Below are 22,137 nucleotides of genomic sequence, written 5' to 3'. Positions count from 1 at the left end.
ACAAACACAATGGTGTTTTTGTTACGGTTTTCTTCCGTTGAAAGAGAGGAGGCCCAAAATGCAGCGTGGTTATCTTTATAGACATCTTTAATAAAGATGATAACAAACAATACAAAAAACGTAAGGTGAAAAACCAAAACAGCCCTATCTGGTGCAAACAAACACAGAGACAGGAACAATCACCCACAAAACACTCAAAGATTATGGCTGCCTAAATATGGTTCCCAATCAGAGACAACGATAAACACCTGCCTCTGATTGAGAACCACTCTAGGCAACCATAGACTTACCTAGGCTACTCTACTAAACACAACCCCATTAATCTACAAAAACCCCTAGACAAGACAAACACATAATCACCCATGTCACACCCTGGCCTGACCAAAATAATAAAGAAAACACAAAATACAGTTTTGCTCTATGACCCCCATAAGCGTCTTGGGACTCGTCTGAATTTGGTACCGCCGATCTGCCAACTTCTGTCTGTAGCATCCAAACCGTTTCGGCTACACGCTAAAAATGACCCGTCTGTGGAAATGTGAGACTTATTTAGCTATAGATTGCCCACAGGTCTCACAAGACTTGGCTGAAGGTCCCCAGCACCATTTGAAAAAGATTATGTGGAGGTCTTGGAGCGGCACCTTGTGAGGATGTACATTTCTGAGCTCCTCGCCAGAACGTTTAAGTATTTGATTAGTTTGTTCCAAAACATATGGGCAGATTGTAATTTTGATCAAAATACCACTCTAAAACGTGAGATTCAATTTTAAGGCTTACTGTCATGTTTTTGTCATTTTTGTTGACAATGTCAGGCACCAACCGCAAGAATCAGCCGAATGCTAACAGATCAACTAGCCTAGCCAAGGACCATGAGGCTACACCAACGGCTGGACAATGCACAGCCGAGGCGACTGGACAAGAAGCTGTTCTGCAGGCATTCATTGAAATGAAGCAGGAATTAATTGACAAAATGGACGATTAGCAAGAGATGCAGTCAGCAGAGCTACAAAACCAGGTTAGCCAGCTGAGAGAGGAGCTGAAAACTGCCACTGAACAAGCTAGATCCAACCATGAGACACTGGACATCCGCATGACCAGCCTGGAGACGGCAACTAATGGCTACTCTGACTCAATCACCATACTGGAAAGGAATGTTCTCCAAATTAAAAAGGAAATCAAGGAACTTAGATAGAAAAAACAAATCTACATTTGGATTCTACATTCCATCGTTTGAATTTATGCATGACGGGTGTGAGAGATAGACAGGAGGATGGCAAGTGCACTACAGAGTTAATCGCAGAGATGCTACAGCTGACACTCAGCCTGGATAAACCCCCGCTGCTAGACCGCGCACATCGCTCTCGTGATAAGAGGCCACTTCTACCAACAGAAAGAAGCAAGCCTCTGCACAGCAGCTGAGGCCAACCGTTGATATCCCGCTTAGAGACCAGACCTGAATCTACCCTGACTACACTCAGGTGGTTACCAAGCAGAGAGCTGCCTTCAGGGAGGTGAGGGCCATGCTCAGGGGCTGTGAGGGAATCCGTTATGGCCTGTGGTACCCTGCGGATTTGAAGATAACAACCCCAGATGGTGTTCTTTAAAAGCTTCTCAGAACCACCACTAAGGATTTAATTCTGAAGAATTTGACATGCAAGTGAAGATTGAAAATAACAGTAATTCCTTTCTCTCTTTCCAACTTTGGGTGAAATGCTAGCCTAACAAACCATGTGGCAATCTGGAGACTAGATTTGCTTGCCAGTTTAAGGACTGAACCGGTCCATCCAGCTGCATGGACCTTACTTTTGTTGATTTGTAAAACTCTTACGGATCTGCCCCTTTTTTTCTAAATGTTCGCCTAAAATGACATACCCAAATCTAACTGCCTGTAGCTCAGGCCCTGAAGCAAGCATATGCATATTCTTGGTACCATTTGAAAGGAAACACTTTGAAGTTTGTGGAAATGTGAATGGAATGTGGGAGAATATAACCCAATAGATCTGGTAAAAGATAATACAAAGAAGAAAAAAAAAACATTTTTTTTTTGTACCACCATCTTTGAAATGCAAGAGAAAGGCCATAATGTATTATTCCAGCCCAGCTGCAATTTAGATTTTGGCAGTGTATGTGCAAAGGTTTAGACAATCCAATGAACAATTGTATTTCTGTTAAAAAATGTTGTATAAAGACTGCCCAAAAGTGCCTAATTTGTTTTTAAATAACTTTTCATGTTCAAAACTGTGCACTCTCCTCAAACAATAACATGGTATTCTTTCACTGTAATATATACTGTAAATTGGACAGTGCAGTTAGATTAACAAAAATGTACGTTTTCTGCCAATATCAGATATGTCTATGTCGTGGGAAATGTTCTTGTTACTTACAACCTCATGCTAATCGTATTAGCCTATGTTAGCTCAACTGTCCCGTGGGTGGGACACCGATCCCGTAGTGGACTGGTTACCTGTGTTGCAAGGGACTCTATAACTCCACCTGGAGAAGATGGGTAACTAGCTGTAATGTTATGTGAATTTTTGCAGTAATCAACATTTTTGTTTATGCCCCCTGTTATTGTCAGGTTAGCTAGTTAGCTAACATTTACGTTACAGATCGGAACTCTTTAGCTGACGTTACTTGTTGTCAATCTCAGCTAATTCTGACTAGAGAGGATCTGCACTATTCATGATGCTTAGACCAAAAGTGAAATAATACTTTCTTAATCTTGTTATTTTCCATAGATGGCTACCTAGTAGAGTGTGTATTACACATTATGTACATCTAAGGATTTCACAATTTTGTTTAGCTTTCATTTTTTTGAGGCAACCATTAGTTTCCTTATAATTTAAAGCAAAGGATTTCCCAGTTTTGGTTTAATGCTAGTTTTTGCTTATGTTTGAGCTAGCCTTGTAGCTAACCCATGTTGTCAATCCATGGTAGAAGCGCAACGCAGCCATAGCTGTTATCTTTCTCCACCATAGTTTGTAGTTATACATCTAAGCTATCATTGGAGATCGTGGGATCTCTACTTTCATTGGTTTACTTCGCATTCGTAGTTCACCTCCGTTATCATGTAACTCAGTGTAGCCCGTAGACATTGGACATTTATAAAAATCTAAGTCAGTACATGTCATCCCAACTAAATCCACTACAGGGAATACAAGTTAATGGTATGATTATTGACCTGTATAGCCCTGCCATCTTAGCAATAAGGGGGGTTTATCTAGGTGATTTGAAAGGGGCTATTGTGTATTGTGGCACATCACACTATGCACAAAAATCGGTTATTTTTTATTTTTAAGGGAGTTTTGATTCATTTCCTTTTAATAGCATATCCTAAATTAATAAACATAATTGAAGTGTTACAAAACACCAAAGTAACAGGGTAACCACACTGAGATATTTACTCTCAGGTTGAGGTAATATAAGTTACATAAACATTTACATTGAAAGGTTGTATATTATGCTATATGGCAAGGAAGTTACTGATCACTGCATGTGTGTATGTATATATACTGTCATCAAGGAAAAAGGTGGCTACTTTCAAGAATATAAAATGTAACATTGGTTGCTAAATGATTCCATTTATGTTATTTCATAGTTTTGATGTCTTCAATGTTATTCTACAATGTAGAAAATAGTACAAATAAAGAAAAACCCTTGAATGAGTAGGTGTGTCCAATCTTCTGACTGGTACTGTATATATTTTTTGGTCCAACAGCTGGTAATTGGAATAGTATCAATGTAGCTTGTTGCTTTATTTATGTTGTTACATTATGTTCTATCTGTATATCTTCTTTTAAAAACCAATAAAAACAATTGCAATAAAAAATGAATGGAAGTATAGTGCCTTTGGAAAGTATTCAGACCCCTTGACTTTTTCCACATTTTGTTACATTACAGCCTTATTCTAAAATGGATTACATTTTTCTTAATCCTCAGCAATCTACACACAACACCCCATTATCACAAAGCTAAAACATATTTTAAGAAATGTTTGTAAATGTATTAAAAACAAAAAACAGAAATACCTTATTTACATAAGTATTTAGACCCTTTGCTATGAGACTCAAAATTGAGCTCAGGTACATCTTGTTTCCATTGATCATCCTTGAGATGGTTCTACAACTTGATTGGATTCCAACTGTGGTAAATTCAATTGATTGGACATTATTTGGAAAGGCACACACCTGTCTTTTTATGCATGTCAGAGCAAAAACCAAGCCATGAGGTCGAAGGAATTGTCCTTAGAACTCCGAGACAGGATTGTTTCGAGGCACAGATCTGGGGAAGGGTACAAAAAAACATTCTGCAGCATTGAAGGTCCCCAAGAACACAGTGGCCTCCATCATTCTTAAATGGAAGTTTTGCACCACCAAGTCTCTTCCTAGAGCTGGCCACCCAGCCAAACTGAGCAATCAGGGAAGAAGGGCATTGGTCAGGGAGGTGACACAGAACCTGATAGTCACTCTGACAGAGCTCTAGAGTTCCTCTGTGGAGATGGGATAACCTCCCTGAAGGACAACCATCTCTGCAGCACGCCACCAATCAAGCCTTTATGGTAGAGTGGCCAGACGGAAGCCATTCCTCAGTAAAATGCACATGACAGCCCGCTTGGAGTTTGCCCAAAGGCACCTAAAGACTCTCAGATCATGAGAAACAAGACTCTCTGGCCTGCTGAAACCAAGATTGAACTCTTTGGCCTGAATGCCAAGAGTCACGTCTGGAGGAAATCTGGCACCATCCCTACGGTGAAGTATCGTGGTGGTAGCATCATGCTGTGGGGATATTTTTCAGCAGCAGAGACTGTGAGACTAGTCAGGATCGAGGCAAAGATGAACGGAGCAAAGTGCAGAGAGATCCTTGATGAAAACCTGCTCCAGAGCACTCAGGACCTCAGACTGGGGTGAAGATTCAGCTTCCAACAGGACAACGACGCTTAACACACAGCCAAGACAATGCAGCAGTGGCTTCGGGACAAGTCTCTGGATGGCCCAGCCAGAGCCCGGACTTGAACCTGATCGAACATCTCTGGTGAGACCTGAAAATAGCTGTGCAGCGACAGTACCCATCCAACCTGACAGAGCTTGAGAGGATCTGCAGAGATGGGAGAAATGGGAGAAACTCCCCAAATACAGGTTCACCTTCCAACAGGCCAATGACCCTAAGCACACAGCCAAGACAATGCAGGAGTGGCTTCGGGGATGTCTCTGAATGTCCTTGAGTGGCCCAGCCAGATCCCGGACTTGAACTCAATCGAACATGTCTGGAGAGACTTGAAAATAGCTGTGCAGCAACGCTCTCCATCCAACCTGACAGAGCTTGAGAGGATCTGCAGAGAAGAATGGGAGAAACTCCCCAAATACAGGTGTGCCAAGCTTGTAGCAGCATACCCAAGAAGACTCACAAAGTACTGAGTAAAGGGTCTGAATACTTATGCAAATGTGATATTTCAATTTAAAAAATGTTTGACCTGTTCTTGCTTTGTCATTATAGGGGTATTGTGTGTAGATTGATATATTTACTTTTCATACTTTAATGGGTCTTCAAATTCAAATAGCTAAATGTTCCTTGGTATGAACTTCTTTAAAAAATTCCATATAGATTAGTAGAACCCCCTCCCACCCCCCCAGTTATTGGTTCATAAACAACTGCAGTCATGTTGTGAACAGCATCGTATGCAAAGGAACGCGGGTGCAAACTTTTTTTTCACGCGTCAGAGTACAGCACAGCATACCGCACTCGCCCGGGAAAAAAATATTGTACTGCATTAAATTAAATTGAAATAGCATAGATACTACGCCAGTGCAAAATATACTGTAAGCCCGCCTTTCTGTAAGATATTCCATTTGGAAAAAGCTCTGTCTTGTTGATTAGAAGCAAAAATGATGTTGAAAATGCTGAGTCACACTGGGTATGTTCCAAATGTCTCCCCTATTTCCTTCATAGTGTAGCATTTTTGACCAGGGACAAATATATCTGGTAAAAAGGGCACAATGTAAGGGATAGGGTGCCTTTTGAGACTTAACCACCGTGACCAATTCACCTGGAACCTGGTTGGACAATGTGTGTTGTATTTTGCCGGGAAGGCTGATAACCCTTGAATTTTAGAATCCAAAAGTAAATCCCAATGTGATAGCTTATCCATATCCTGCCTTAGGCTACCATTAATTCCCTAGACTGGCTCCAAAAAGCTTTGGAGAACACACGCTGTCTAAATATGTCCCTTTGATCGTGTGTTGCACCAAAGCCTTATAATGTCAGGGGGGATTTAAAGTATTGAAATGATATGAAGCATAAAAATAAAATAAAAAGTTGGGTAATGAATGTGTGGGGCTGGCTTTGTGTGCATTTACAAAACGTCCTTGGCCGTAATCCACTGTTAAAGGGACTTGACTTTGATATAAGCACGACATACAGATGCCATAAGGGGTCATAATAGGTGACGTGTCAATACAACTGCATGACCATCCTCATGATATGACGATGCTCATTTCAATCAGGATACCTCAGGTTATGATCGTTTCTTAAGATTAGCCTGACAACGAAAGCCAAAACATTGGTTTGTTCAACACATGTGACATGACGGTGTTAGATCAGTTAACATCCACAGATTATTATGACAGCATTTGAGTTGTGTAAGATCGTGACATTAAACATTTTCACAAAGGAGCAGAGAATCCTTACTCTCACTCAAGTAAAATTTTCAATTGACATCAACATATGATTAAGTGAAAATTTGACTTACTTGGAAGTTGGGTGAATTTTTGTTGTTGTGTATAACTGGACTTTATTGTATGCATGGAGATTGTACGGAGCAGTGACCAAATCTAAAGTGACTGGTGTTGTGTGTTTACCCACTCAGGATAACATCTTGCATAGATTCCCCCCTAAAATCTCTGTAGGTTTAGTTTGTGCTGTTCTTTTGAATATTTTTTTTTAGTGAGGCAACAGATTTAAACAGATTAATTTGAACTTTTGTGTGTCAAATTTAGATAACCTAAGGGTCGGTGATAAAATTACAGTTGAAGTATGTCATTTATTATGTAAAGATCCAGCAATTCCAAGTATAATTCAGGCCAAAAAGAGTATACCTTGGAATCTTTTTGGTGTCCCTACCTACAGCAATTGCAGTCACTGATGTGGCCAGTATTTGCCGGTTTTCTGTGGACCTATAGATTGGTTTGGTTGTTGTTGCACTACTGTCAGGCAACAAAACCTGTACAGATGCACACACATACAATTAACGGTAAGGTCCCTCAAGTTAAGCAGTGCATTTCAAACACAGATTCAACCACAAAGACCAAAGACCAATGCCTTGCAAAAAAGGGGACCTTATTGGCAGATGGGTAAACACAAAAAAAGCAGACATTGAATATCCCTTTGAGCATGGTGACGTTATTAATTACACTTTGGATGGTGTATCAATACACCCAGTCACTATAAAGATACAGGCGTCCTTCCTAACTCAGTTGCCGGAGAGGAAGGAAACCACTCAGGGATTTCACCATGAGGCCAAAGGTGAATTTAAAACAGTTATAGAATTGCTTTGCTTTGAATTGCTTTGATAGGAGAAAACTGAGGATGGATCAACAACATTGTAGTTACTCACCATACTAACCTAAATGACAGAGTGGAAAGAAGGAAGCCTATACCGAATAAAAATATTCCAAAACAAGCATCCTGTTTGCAGCAAGGCACTAAAGTAAAACTGAAAAAATGTGGCAAAGAAATTCACTTGATGTTCTGACTACAAAGTGTTATGTCTGGGAAAATCCAACACAGGACATCACTGAGTACCACTCTTCATTTTTTCAAGCATTGTGGTGGCTGCATCATGTATTGGGTATGGTTGTCATGTTTTAGGATAAAAATAAATGGAATAGAGCTAAGCACAGGCAAAATCCTAGAGAAAACCTGGTTCAGTCTGCTTTCCAACAGACACTGGGAGACAAATTCACCTTTCAGTAGGACAATAACCAAAAACACAAGGCCAAATACACACTGGAGTTGCTTACCAATATGACATTGAATGTTCTTGAGTGGCCTAGTTAAAGTTTTGACTTAAACCGACTTGAAAATCTATGGAAAGATTTAAAAATGGCTGTCTAGCCACGATTAACAACGAACTTGATAGAGCTTGATGAATTTTTAAAAGAATAATGTACAAATGTTGTACAATACAGGTGTTCAAAGCTCTTAGAGACTTACCCAGAAAGACTCACAGCTGTAATCACTGCCAAAGGTTATTCTAACATGTATTGACTCAGGGGTGTGAATACTTATATAAATGAGGTATTTCTGTATTTAATTTTCCACAAATGTATACGTTTTTTTGTCATTATGGGGTATTGTGTGTAGAATCTTTTATATACTTAATCCATTTTGAATTCAGGCTGTAACACAACATAATGTGTCATAAGTCAAGAGGAATGAATACTTTCTGAAGGCACTGTAGCTAGCTAACTCCTTATACCCAATGTTGACGCCCTACATACTTATTTTTTATTATTACCTCAGACATATTTACAATTGAGGCAGAGTAAGTAGAAATTGCAACCCGACCGACCTACTGTAGCTAGCTAGCTACTGAAGCTAGCCATTGTAATCAAATCAATGCTTGTCTAAAGTTAAATAGATACAATAGCACAATGCCCGACAATTTCAACAAACACAAGTAGGAACATTTTATAGGTAAAAGTCCATATTACCTTGATCGTTGGTATTAGCTTCTCCTGGCCATATCTCCAATATTATTTGGACAGTTCCATCACAAAATCATACAGTCACGTGTCCCGCACTACCCAAGAGCAAGGGGTCAGAGCAGTGTGTGAATGAGACAAGAGCTCCCCTAAATGCAACAAAATGCCAACCAGTGACAGTTGGTTCAGGTTCTTTCATTAATCTCTCGACTCTGCTTGTCAGCCTCTCTCTCTCTGTCTATATTGAGCTTTCACTAGCAAACTTGCAACCATTCAACTGGGCAATCAGTTTCCCACACCAAATGTGTATTTTTGAACCTTTATTTAACTAGGCAAGTCAGTTAAGAACAAATTATTATTTTCAATGACGGCCTACGAACAGCAGGTTAACTGCCTTGTTCAGAGGCAGAACAACATATTTTTACCTTGTCAGCTCGGGGATTCGATCGAGCAACTTTTCAGTTACTGGTCCAGCACTCTAACCACTAGGCTACCTGCCACCCCACTTGACAGAGCCAATGAGCTCAGAACAGACGCAGCTGTATTTGCATCCCGTATTTCAGCCCCTTTTCAGACTTGATATGAACGTGCGCAGGTAGCCTACTTTTTGAAGGGATGTTTTTGACAATCAGATGAAAACATCAGGACTGGTTGTGTTCATGCCATACTAAAAGGTAATACATTTTTACCTTTAAAATACGTCTTTACTGAGACCCATAAAAAAGTAGCCCCCGGAATGTCTCGAAATAATTCACACTGTGCAGGAGGTCGCCTTGGACTAGATGGAGATCCAGATCTTCAGGCGACCTACCCTCCTGTTGGCTTTTGCTCCAACCTGATTCAGCTTATCAACTAGCTAATTATTAGTGATGATAAATGAGTCGGCTCTAAGAGTCGGCTGTTGTAGGTGAACGTTGGGAGCCGGCTCGCATATCAGAAGAGCCAAATCTATTTATAAAAAAATATTTTAAATGATTGCCACCGATTTCCAGCCATTTTCGTTTGTGGTGGACAGAGGTTTTAGAAATGATAGCAATAGTCTAAATTCAATGTACACAATTCCACGCAGGAAACCCCTTTCAAAATCACTTATTCCACAACAGTACGAGAGCACACAGGCTTCAGTGCGGGAAAGAGTCCAAAAAGCCACTGCAGTTTGCCTTACCACTGACTGCTGGACATCAAGGGTAACCACTTCTTACATGTCAGTTACATGTCACTTCATTGAAGATTTTTCGATGTCTAGCTGTCTTCTGGACTGCTTTGAGTTCAGCAACAGACACACCTCAGAGAACTTGGCAGAGGAACTGTTGAGAGTGGCCAGAGAATGGCAAGTAGATTGAAAAGTGGTCTTTTGTGTTAGCGACAATGCAGCTAACATAACCAAAGCCATGAAAATGTTCAAATGGACCCATCATCCATTTCTTGCCCACACAAACGACTTGATTGTAAGAGATGCTCGGAAGGTGATGAAGCCCACTGTGGACAAAGTGAAAGCAGCTGTGGAATACTTCTACAGAAGCACAGTGGGTGCTGAAAAACTTAAGTCTACACAACACCAGATGGGGATGCCTGAGCTGAGGCCTGAACAAGACTGCACTACAAGGTGGAATTCAACATTTTATATGTTGGAGCGGTTTCTTGAGTCAAAGGATGCCATCATCTCTACCCTGGCCATTGTCAATGCACCTGTTGATGCTCTGACCCAAGAGGAAAGGGAGGTGTGTGTAGAGAGGTACAGTAAGCAGTTATTACTACATCATTATTTAATACGGTATTATATATATGTATATGAGCAGTAGATGAGAATGTCGTATCAGTAGACAAAACATGAGCTGAACTAATAAGTTACTGTTCTCTCTTTTCAGCTATGTGAAAGCCTCAGAAATGATACTCATGTGTAAGGGTCTGCAGCGAACCACAGCCAGCCGCCAGAGAGAAGCAAATGTAACCTCAGGACATGTGACAGAGTTGATGGACACCCTATGTTCATCAATGGACATTACGTTCCACCGAATGGAATATAATCACGTGCTATCAGAAACCGCTACACTTGACCCCAGGTTTAAGACGTTAGCCTTCAGTGATGCCAGAGTGATTGATGAGGCTCTTCAAAGAATAACCTCAGCAGCATGGAGGGACAGTCCCAGCAGTCAGCTGGCTCAGGCACCAGGGCAACAGGAAGAAGAGGGAGCAGATGGAGCAGAAGCACCAGCAGTAGTGCCACAGACGTCTGCTGTTGGGATGCTGTTTGACGAGAGAGCAACTGGGGATGCAGCACGAAGGAATCCCTCGGCAGATGGCATACTGGAGGTCCGATCCTATTTGGAGGACTCATTCAGTGTTAAAGTGTTAAACAAATGTTTATATTTTATATTTGAGATTCTTCTTCTTTGCCTTGATGACAGATTTGCAAACTCTTGGCATTCTCTCAAACAGCTTCACCTGTATATGCTTGTGGTCAGCAAAGAAAGCAAATGGGTACAAGTGACAAATACTCATTGTAGTATGGCCAATATACTCACAGAGTTGGATCATGTCTACAGAGGATAGCGGGATGCGAATAGTCTAGAACCCTCAAACTCAACTCTGGACCTTGAAGCCAGTTCCCCTGCTTGTTTTACCGGTTACCCTCTAATCAGGGACTGATTTAGGTGGGTGCAATTCATTATCAGGTAGGACAGAAAACCTTCAGGCTCCGGACCTCATAGGGTAAGAGTTGAAGACCCCTGGTCTAGAGCATGTGGTGTAAATTTGAGTCTGTGCACATTATCAATAGCACACACAGACACAGATGCAAGCCCTCGGCTACAGGAAGGAGAGAAAATGTATATGATTCTATGTGGAAGGTGCCAGTATAAATACAGGTATGTCAGCTGGGAATGAGGTGTTTTGTCGAGGTCAAAACGTCAACAAAGCTACATGGAGGCTGAAGACCTGACTCCATGTGTCTCATCGTTGAATGGCGGTCAGTGTGTGTATGTCAATTTCACCGTGTGTGTGTGTCTGTCACCAGGACGGAGCCCTCTCTGTTTGCCGTCTCCTATTTCCCACCTCCTACAGCACTGTGCTTCCTCCACAGTTCACCTCCTACAGCACTGTGCTTCCTCCACAGTTCACCTCCTACAGCACTGTGCTTCCTCCACAGTTCACCGCCTACAGCACTGTGCTTCCTCCACAGTTCACCTCCTACAGCACTGTGCTTCCTCCACAGTTCACCTCCTACAGCACTGTGCTTCCTCCACAGTTCACCTCCTACAGCACTGTGCTTCCTCCACAGTTCACCTCCTACAGCACTGTGCTTCCTCCACAGTTCACCTCCAACGAGCTGATCACTGTGTCTGTGAATGCAACCGCACGCACGCTTTAATGCTCGAGGATCGAATCTTTTGTACAATGTTTGGACTCCTCAGTCCATGTTCGATTTTCCTCATAATTCAGCTCACAGAGACAAGGGGAGAGAGAGAGAGAGAGAGAGAGAGAGAGAGAGAGAGAGAGGCAGAGAGATGAGAGGAAGTGTAAGGCACCCATACACCTACTACAATGAACAAACCAATCAATAATTAGGAATTGATGACTCATCATAGTGAGATGGGAAGTGAGTACTGAATGGCTTCAACTACTTTGCATCACTGAGGTAGTTGTACAGTAGCATGAGGTGATAATAAAGACAGATGGAGACATTGGCCGTGTCCGAAATCTGTCTTGCCTTCCACCTACTTAAAATGCTTACTGTGTACGTACAGTATCATAGTACGTACTATTTAGAATGTACTGTTTTGTAAAAAAAAAAGGAATGCAGTAAGCGAGAAATGTCATCATACAAAGCTCCTCCATATTCAGAATGCGTCATTTAATGCGCGAGAGTGTTAACTCCCGCCATTCGTTCATTTTGGTACAGCGCGTCAATTTCTCATTATCAGCTGTTGTCCTAAAAGACGATTCTCTTCCTCAATAATGTGCGGCAACTTCTACTAGATCAAATGCCAAAATGTGTATGACATCCTGCCATTTAACTTAAAGCATACAACATTTTTCTAAATTTCACATAGTATAATTTATTTTTTTTTTTCACGTTTTGAAAATGCCTACTAATTTAGAATGCAAGTACGGGTATTTGGACATGGACATGTTCACCTCCTCTCTATTGTACCTTGTTGTGCTTCTACCTCATTGTTCCCTTTTTTGCTTTGCTTTTCTGGCGCCCACTCCTGAAGGAGAGGTTTTATTGAAAGAACAAGGCAGGCCGGTCCAGTATATTACCATCCAGCAGTCTCTAATAATGGTCGCATTGTTGGACCATAGAAAGGGGCGGGAGAGAAAGGGTGAATAAGAGATCAGGGCATGACAGAAATGATAAGTGAGAGATGAGATAAAGACCACCCACATTACACACACACCCTCCTAGTAATAGTCTGACTGCAGGTGTCGCCTACTTCTCATTGCTGCTGACTTCTATTGTGGACCTTTGCTGATCCTCTTCCTCTCCTCCTCCTGTGATTGGTCAAAGATAGACTCCATGGGGGCGTGCCCAGCCTGGTTCCTTTTGAAGTCCACAATCAGCTCTTTTTTTTTCATGACGTTGAGGGAGAGGTGGTTTACCTGGCACCACACAGTCAAAGTTCCTACCTCCTCCTTGTAGGCCGTCTCGTCGTTGTTGGTAATCAGGCCTACTATTGTCGTGTTGTCAGCGAACATGATGATGGAATAGGAACTGTGTGAGGCCATGTGTAACAGGGTTATATTGGTGATTCCCCTTAACACTTTATTGTTAAGCCAATGGGTTTTTGGTTTTTAGTTTTGTCTTGCCTTCACTTACTCAACATGGCATCTTATTGGTTGGTTTTCGTAGCTTGCTTACGAGGGAGGATGTTTCAGTCAGAATCGTCCCAGTGAACAAGCACCAAACCAGCTGTAAGTTGTTGGTTGCAAAGCACTGTATGTCAAAAGTGTTTTTTATACTCCCAAGTGATGATTTAAATATACAATTGATATAAATGTGTTTGTAAATGTTATTTGAACATCACACATAAGATGCGTTTTCTGGTGCATATTTGTTATGCATTTTGTTGTAGAGAATTCCAGCTAATACTAGCAAGCAACTTACTGTGTCTGTTGGGGGGGTTTTGTACAGTGTGTCACGTGCAGAGTTGGATGGTGAGCTGCGCATTGCATGACGTGCAATTTTGTGCTGTTTCTATCAGGTACATTGTTCAAAATATTATATTTTATATTGTAATTGTTATATTATTTTGTTAACTAAATTGCCCAGTGAACAAGCACCAAACCAGTGTGCATCACGTGCAGAGTTGGATGGTGAGCTGTGCATTGCATGACGTGCAAGTTTGTGCTGTTTCTAACAGAATAAAGCTCCATGACTGGTGCTACAAGTTGGAACTCGTGTCGATGATTGATTGTACACAACGTACTGTTACACATGATTTAGGCCTCACCACAAGCTGCATCCCTATAAACATTGATTGGTTCATAGTGGCCATCTTGTTTGAGCTACACTCCTGTAAGTGATAGACCATTTGAGTTTGAAATCCTTGTCCATAGATGTTGTATACCAGGTTTTGTAAAGCATGTGGTTGTGGGAAAAGGGAAGTTTAACTGCTTTTCACAAAATAAAATAAAAATCTGAAAATCCATAATGGGGGGAAGTTAGGTACTGTGGTAAATGTATTCCTTTCACATTTAAATCATTATATAGTTCATAAATTAGATGTTTTTACTGTTGTTCTAGCTAGTGTCTGTAGCTTAAACTGTTAAAGAGCTGTACCATTTTCAAAACCAACCACTAGGCTGCCATTGACAGCCATGTTGTTTTTGCCATCTCAAATAGTTATAATGCACAGTAATAATGTTTGGTGGCAGGACTTCTGTCATTATCAGACCTTCTGGGAAACTATGTTTTTAAGTGAAATATTAGCTATTGACAGGAAATTCAAAAGCGAACTTAAACTATGCACAAACAAGGCTTTTCAGCATAAGCAGCTTGACTACTGCTAGAGTACTGTAGTTTTATTGATCAACTGTATGAACAACAGATGTCAACAACAGATGTATTCATGTTTGATGGGTTCATTAGGATTGAAACCTTCTCTCAAACAGCCTAATACATATGCTTAGAGTAGGTTTAACCCATTAACCCCCTAGAGTCGATTGACCCACCATTGCATCAACCAAATTAACATAATAAAACAATTCCCCATCATAATCCTTCAGGTTAAGATATAAAGAAATGTTATTTTCTTTCCATTGGATACGTCTCAATCCACCGCATCCGCTGATATCACACATCCGCATCAGCGGTAGAAGGTGGCAGAACTAGAGCGGTGTTTGTCAGACCATGAGACATCCCAAAAACAATCAGTCCTCTAACGAAAACGTCTGTAGCGTCTGAATGGTTTAACAAACTATTATGACTACTCTATGGAAAAGGGGAGACTCTCACAAATACGCCGGTGGTCAATTGTCAGGGAACTCGTCTGAAGTTGGTGAAGTCGAAGTGCCAACTTCTGTTTGTAGGCTCCGAACCATTTGGGCTACAAACTAATGTGACCCCACTGTGTAACAGGATGGTGTTCTACGTTTTGCACTATGACCCCCACAAGTGTCACAGGACATGTCTGAGAGGTAACCGGTACCGGTTTCAAAAATGTTATGGAAGTACGAAGGGAGTTTTGTGCCTACTCAAAAAGGGGTTAAATGTGTGTGCATTCAGAAAGTATTCAGACCCCTTGACCTTTTCCACATTCTGTTACATTACAGCCTTATTTTAAAATGGATTAAATGTTTGTTTTTCTCCTCAATCTAAACACAATACCCCATACCCCACAATACCCCATAAAGCGAAAACAGGTTTTTGGATAATAAAAAAACTGAAATACCTTATTTACGTAAGCATTCAGACCCTTTGCTATGGAGCTCAAAATTGAGCTCACGTGCATCCTGTCTCCATTGATCATCCTTGAGATGTTTCTACAACTTGATTGGAGTCCACCTGTGGTAAATTCAATTGATTGGACATGATTTGGAAAGGCACACACGCATCTATAGAAGGCCCCACAGTTGACTGTTGTCATGACACTAGCCCTTTCAGTGAATTGGCTAGCAGAGATGTGAACAACACATCTCTGGGTGGGGCAGTTTTACGACTTTACAACCACATCGTAATTTCCTTGCAGAGACTCTTGTCTTCCTGACCATGTCGTATGGGAGAGAGAGGGTCACAGTAGAACAAAGGAACTCTCCCTCCAAGTTTTACTACATTCCAGAATTTGAGAATTGAACAATATTCCTATTTTGGAGAATGTGTAAACGGTCGGTGGAGAAGTCAGCTACGACCTGGTCCATTTTGCTTCATGTTTGTGACCTCATGAAAGACAATACAGCCACATTACCCAAACTCTTTTTATACAGGTTCCTCAGTTATGAGGCTTGCATCTAATTATTGTATAAAATGAATAAGTAAAGATGAAACTGTTTGCGAATTTATGTAGTGTGAATTTAACCTTTAAAATTAGAGAATTGGCAAACCATGTAAAGTTTAACTAAGTCAGTAGCCACGCCCAAGTGAATAGACATTGGTTGGAAATGATGAACCAACCCCTTTTCCACTCTGTGATGAAAAGTCAACTCAGTTCCAAATAAACATTGAAAAGGGCTAATTTCAACTATACAGGCCAGGGAATGTGAGAGCTTGCTTCACACGTGAAATGGTATGAACTCTGAACTATTGGCCACCTAAAGAAGAAGTGCATACTAAACTAGCATATATCAGACTGTAGCTGAACATCTGTGCAAATCTAGTATGAGAACACTGACCGACACGGAAACATCTCCAGAGTGAGATGAACCTCTCATATGACTACCCGGAAGAATCTACAAAGGACAATGGTGACTAGGAAAACCAGAGCCTCACACCACCAGCTCAACTATCGAAGCCTAGTTGCTTCACGTAAATACAATGCATTACCTTTCTCCGAATGAGCGATCGTTAGTGGCATATGTATTTTTGTGAGAATAGCTTCCCATGTCCGATAGAGACCCATTCCTCAGTCTTCCTTCCAAACCACCCCCCCCTTTTCCTCTCTGACTCTATCGTGTTTTTGATTAGTCCACTAGGGATACTATTTACTGTATAATGTTATTATCTTTTGTATATTCTGTAATTATTTAATTAGTTAGTAAGTAAATAATTGGGCCAATTGGTGTATGGATGATTCATAATAGAGGCTGGGTTCGTGCAGATAACCAATACTTTTATGACGTTCAGATGAGACTGACGGGAGATAATAATAATAATGAATTAATAGAAGACTAATTGATCAGATATTAAAATATCTGAAGAGTCATACTCAGAAAATTATGACTCTGTAAACCAACATTTTCCGTGGTGCCCCGACATCCTAGTTAATTAATTTTACATGATTAGTTTAATAACGTAATAATAATTACAGAGAATTGATTTGATAAAATAACTGTCTTCACATGTAATGACAAGTTAGAGACACGACACAGTGCATGTCAGAGCAAAAACCAAGCCATGAGGTCAAAGGAATTGTCCGTAGAGCTCCGAGACAGGATTGTGTCAAGGCACGGATCTGGGGAAGGGTACCAAAAAATGGCTGCAGCATTGAAGGTTCCCAATGACACAGTGGACTCTATCATTCTTAAATGGAAGAAGTTTGGATCCACCAAGACTCTTCCTAGAGCTGGCCACCCAGCCAAACTGAGCAATCGGGGGAGAAGGGCCTTGGTCAGAGAAGTGACCAAGAACCCGATGGTCACGCTGACACAAATCCAGAGTTCCTTAGTGGAGATGGGAGAACTAAGTGCAGTCAAATCCTGAAAAAGCTCAGCATAATATACCTTCCAGAAGGACAACTATCTCTGCAGCACTCCACCAATCAGGCCTTTATGGTAGAGTGGCCAGACGGAAGCCACACCCCGCTTGGAGTTTACCAAAAGGCACCTAAAGGACTCTCAGACCATGAGGAACAAGATTCTCTGGTCTGATGAAACCAAGATTGAACTCTTTGGCCTGAATGCCAAGCCAAAGAGTTCAAGAGGAAACCTGGCACCATCCCTACGGTGAAGTATGGTGGTGGCAGCATCATGCTGTGAGGATGTTTTTCAGCGGCAGGGACTGGGAGGCTAGTCAGGATTGAGGGAAAGATGAACAGAGCAAAGTACAGAGAGATCCTTGATGAAAACCTGCTCCAAAGCGCTCAGGACCTCATACTGGGGTTAAGGTTCACCTTCCAAAAGGACAATGACCCTAAGTCTCTGAATGTCCTTGAGTTGCCCAGCCAGAGCTCTGACTTGAACCCGATCGAACATCTCTGGAGAGACCTGAAAATAGCTGTGCAGCGACACTCCCCATCCAACCTGACAGAGCTTGAGAGGATCTGCAGAGAAGAATGGGAGAAACTCCCCAAATACAGGTGTGCCAAGCTTGTAGCGTCATACCCAAGAAGACTTGATGCTGTAATTGCTGACAAAGGTGTTTCAACAAAGTCTGAATACATAGGTAAATGTGATATAGCCAGTGAGAGCTAGGTGGGAGAGCAATTAAAACATTTTTATTCCATGTAGTATAGTTTCATTTTTTCCCCAATATTGAATATGGTCTTTAATCACCGGTGGTAAAGTAATTTGTGCAAAATAAGAATAAGATGTTTTATTGTCACGAACACTGGAAAGTTGCAGTGAAATGTGTTTGTTTTACAGGGTCAGCCGTAGTAGTATGGTGCCCCTGGATCAAAGCAGGATTAAGTGCCTTGCTCAGGGGCACATCAACACATTTTTCACCTTGTAACCAGTGACCTTTCGGTTACTGACCCAACACTCTAAATGCTAGACTACCTGCGTGCGTACAATAGTGTGCATTATAACAGACATCTGTGTCCCTCCCCTATATTCACAGCGAGACCAAAGGTGGCATTCTCTGCTGGTTTAGGTAAAATAGTGGGACCCTTCAATACCACTGTGGTCTATACCCCAAAGTCATCACCAACACTATCCACGCCTACAGCCCAATTTCACGTACTGCTCACATACCAATCTACAAAATAAACCACACGTGTCCACAGAGGCCAGTGTAAGAATATGTCGAAGATAAATACACAGCGCAGAGACAGAGGACGAAAGGTCAAAAGGATGAGAAGTCAATGGAGTAATAACGATTAAGGGAAATAGTGTTTTTTATGTAACATGGAAGTATTGATTAATGGTTCAGAAACCTGGAAGGGATATGTCTTCTGAAATAGGACACTTGTTATTTGGCCATTGGCTAGTTTTATTGCAAGGAATTCTAATTGGTCAACCACAGGCTAGGGCTGGGTCATAAAACTACTGGAGACAACCACAAGAGAGAATCACTGAGGACAGGGGAGAATGACCATCTACCTCCCTGTATGATTTATCCTCTTTGAATAAACCTATTTTCCTCCCCCTGATTTGCTTTGGAGTTTGTGTTATTGAAGAATAATGTAAATTGCCAACACCAGCTATAGGCAATGAGTCCAATATCACAAACAGGCTGCTCCAGTGTCTATGATAGACGTACAGTGCATCACTCTCTGTTTTTCATCTGCTGCAGGTACATTATCGTCACAGCACCAGTGAGAGAAGTCCGGTTCAGTACCGGTTCAGATTCAGTACCACGGACAACAGCTCATCGCAGTATGAGGTCGTACGCTTGTTCAAGAATGACCAGGGTATAATGAGGCCAGAACAGCACAATAATCACGGAAATGCTGAGATTGTATCCAATGGAATGACTAGAGCTGAAGGATGGAGACTTGGTCGACACGCACCTCCCGTCTAAATATAATAGTGATAAATACAACATGTTCAGTGGTTTCCTGCTCTTCCCGATGCGAAGGGAACACCACAAACACTATGATATCTAAATCAGAATGATATCTGGACTCTGATTGTGTAACAATTCAAAAAACATGTATTTTGTATTATTTACCTTCACTGTCGCATCTTATTGACGATATCCTTGATGCTAATCGTATTTCTGTACTTCTATCAATTATATGGATGGTGAGTTTAGGTGGGGTTTTGAGATGATCCGTTTCCCTTTTACTGTATACTGTCCTATGTTCTTAGTTCCTGACAGGAAAGGCTGGTGTGCTCGTGACTGAGGTGGGAACCTGCCAGCGGGGCTTGTAACAGCCAACTTGTTTCCAGGGGGAGTGCACTTGTCCGAGCAGACGTCTTCAAACACTCACATAAAGGGAAGCTACAGTCTTAAAGGGATAGTTCACTTAAAAACGTAAAAGGTACATGTGATAAAAGGACTTTGTACTTTTATCATGGCTGTTGTTAATTGAAGAAATACAGTGGTGATCTCCAAACAGCAATATTATGAAGCTGGGCTGTAACATGAGCCACATGCGTTAAAGAGGAATTGCATCAATCAATCTCCAACTATCCCTAAGAGATCAACTTTGTGCATTTTCATGCATGTGTTTACGCTATAATACCGTACTATATTACTGTAAGTAATGAGGGATATAATTTTTCAACAAAAGCCAAATCATAATTGAAGACAATCGTCAGTATCTTCAAACCATGATGTGAATTGCAGTTCATTACCTGAAACTGTGTTGAAATGGAATTGGCCCAAACCCTCTCGTGGGGATTGAATTATGTGGAAGTGTTGTACTACCACCTACTGGTGTATTATGGTATTACCATTAAATTCCCCCATCAACCTGTTGGTCTCATCCTTTGCATATGAATACCTGATCACAATCAATTTCAAGGACCAGTAAATATTTATGGGCCGGAGAGATGCAAAGTAGACTGAATTATTCATAGCAGAATATGCTATATGCACAACTCAATCATCAAGTTTGCAGACGACACTACAGTGGTAGGCCTGATTACCAACAATGACGAGACAGCCAACAGGGAGGAAGTGTGGTGCCAAGAAAATGACCTCTCCCTCAACGTCAACAAAATGAAGGAGCTGATCGCGGACTTCCGGAAACAGCAGCGTGAGCACGCCCCTATCCACATCGACGGGACCGCAGAGGAGAAGGTGAAATGTTCCTCGGCGTACAAATCACTGACCATCTGAAATGCAGACAGTGTGGAAAGAAGGCGCAACAGCGCCTCTTCAACCTCAGGAGGCTGAAGAAATTCGGCTTAGCCACTCAGACCCTAACAAACTTTTACAGATGCATAATTGAGAGCATCCTGTCGGGCTGTATCACCACTTGGTACGGCAACTGCACCAGGGCTCTCCAGAGGGTGGTGCGGTCTGCCCAACACATCACCGGGGTCACACTGCCTGCCCTCAAGGACACCTACAGCACCCGATGGTATAGGAAGGTCAAAAAGATCATCAAAGACATCAAACACCCGAGGCACGGCTTGTTCACCCCACTACCATCGCAAAGGCGAGGTTAGTAAAGGTGCATCAAAGCTGGGGACCGAGAGACTTAATAACAGCTTCTATCTCAAGGCCATCAAACTGTTAAATAGACATTACTAGCCGGCTACCACCCGGTTCTTCAACCCTGCACCTTAGACTCTGCTGCCCTATATACGTAGACATGGTAACACTGGTCACTTTAATAACGGAACACTGGTCACTTTAATAATGTTTACATACTGCTTTACTCATTTCATATGTACATACTGTATTCTATTTTACTGTATTTTAGTCAGTCACTCCGACATTGCTCGTCCTACTATTTATATATTTCTTAATTCCATTCTTTTACTTTTAGATTTCTGTGTATTGTTGTGAATTGTTAGAGCTAGGAACACAAACATCTCGCTACACCCACAAAAGCATCTGCTAAATATGTTTGTGACCAATACAATTTGATTTGGAACCATTGATTCTCAGGAGAAATGGCCTCGGTCCTTTCCACACCGTTTTGTCCACACCGTTTTGTCCACACTGTTTTGTACCTTTATGCCAAAAGTCCATCTTGCACATTTCATAGAGAGTGGATCAATGGTTCACTGCACTAACAAGACAAATAAGTTGAAATGGACATGCATACTGCATATAACCCAACGGCTTTGATGGAGTAAAGACACACTGAAGCCAACCTTGTGCCCTCTCCTCTTCTCTCTATACACCAAGTCACTCTTTTCTGTCATATCCTCACATGATGGAGCTGTTCTTTGAGCGGGCGAACACCTCTCCATCGCGGTTGACAACTCCACACTGTCGCCTTGCCAAAAAAAATTGGCATGACCCTGGGCAACACCCTGTCGTTCTCTGCAAGCATCAAAGCAGTGACTCGCTCCTGCAGGTTCATGGCTCTACAACGTCCGTAGAGTAGGACCCTACCTCACACAGGAAGTGGTGCAGGTCCTAATCCATGCGCTTGTCCTCTCCCGTCGGGATAACTGCAACTGGCTGTTGGCTGGGCTCCCCGTTTGTGCCGTTGAACCC

This window comes from Oncorhynchus gorbuscha, linkage group LG18, assembly GCF_021184085.1.
Source record: "Oncorhynchus gorbuscha isolate QuinsamMale2020 ecotype Even-year linkage group LG18, OgorEven_v1.0, whole genome shotgun sequence".
Classification (NCBI taxonomy): Eukaryota; Metazoa; Chordata; class Actinopteri; order Salmoniformes; family Salmonidae; genus Oncorhynchus; species Oncorhynchus gorbuscha.
Note: the sequence above shows the minus strand (reverse complement) of the source record.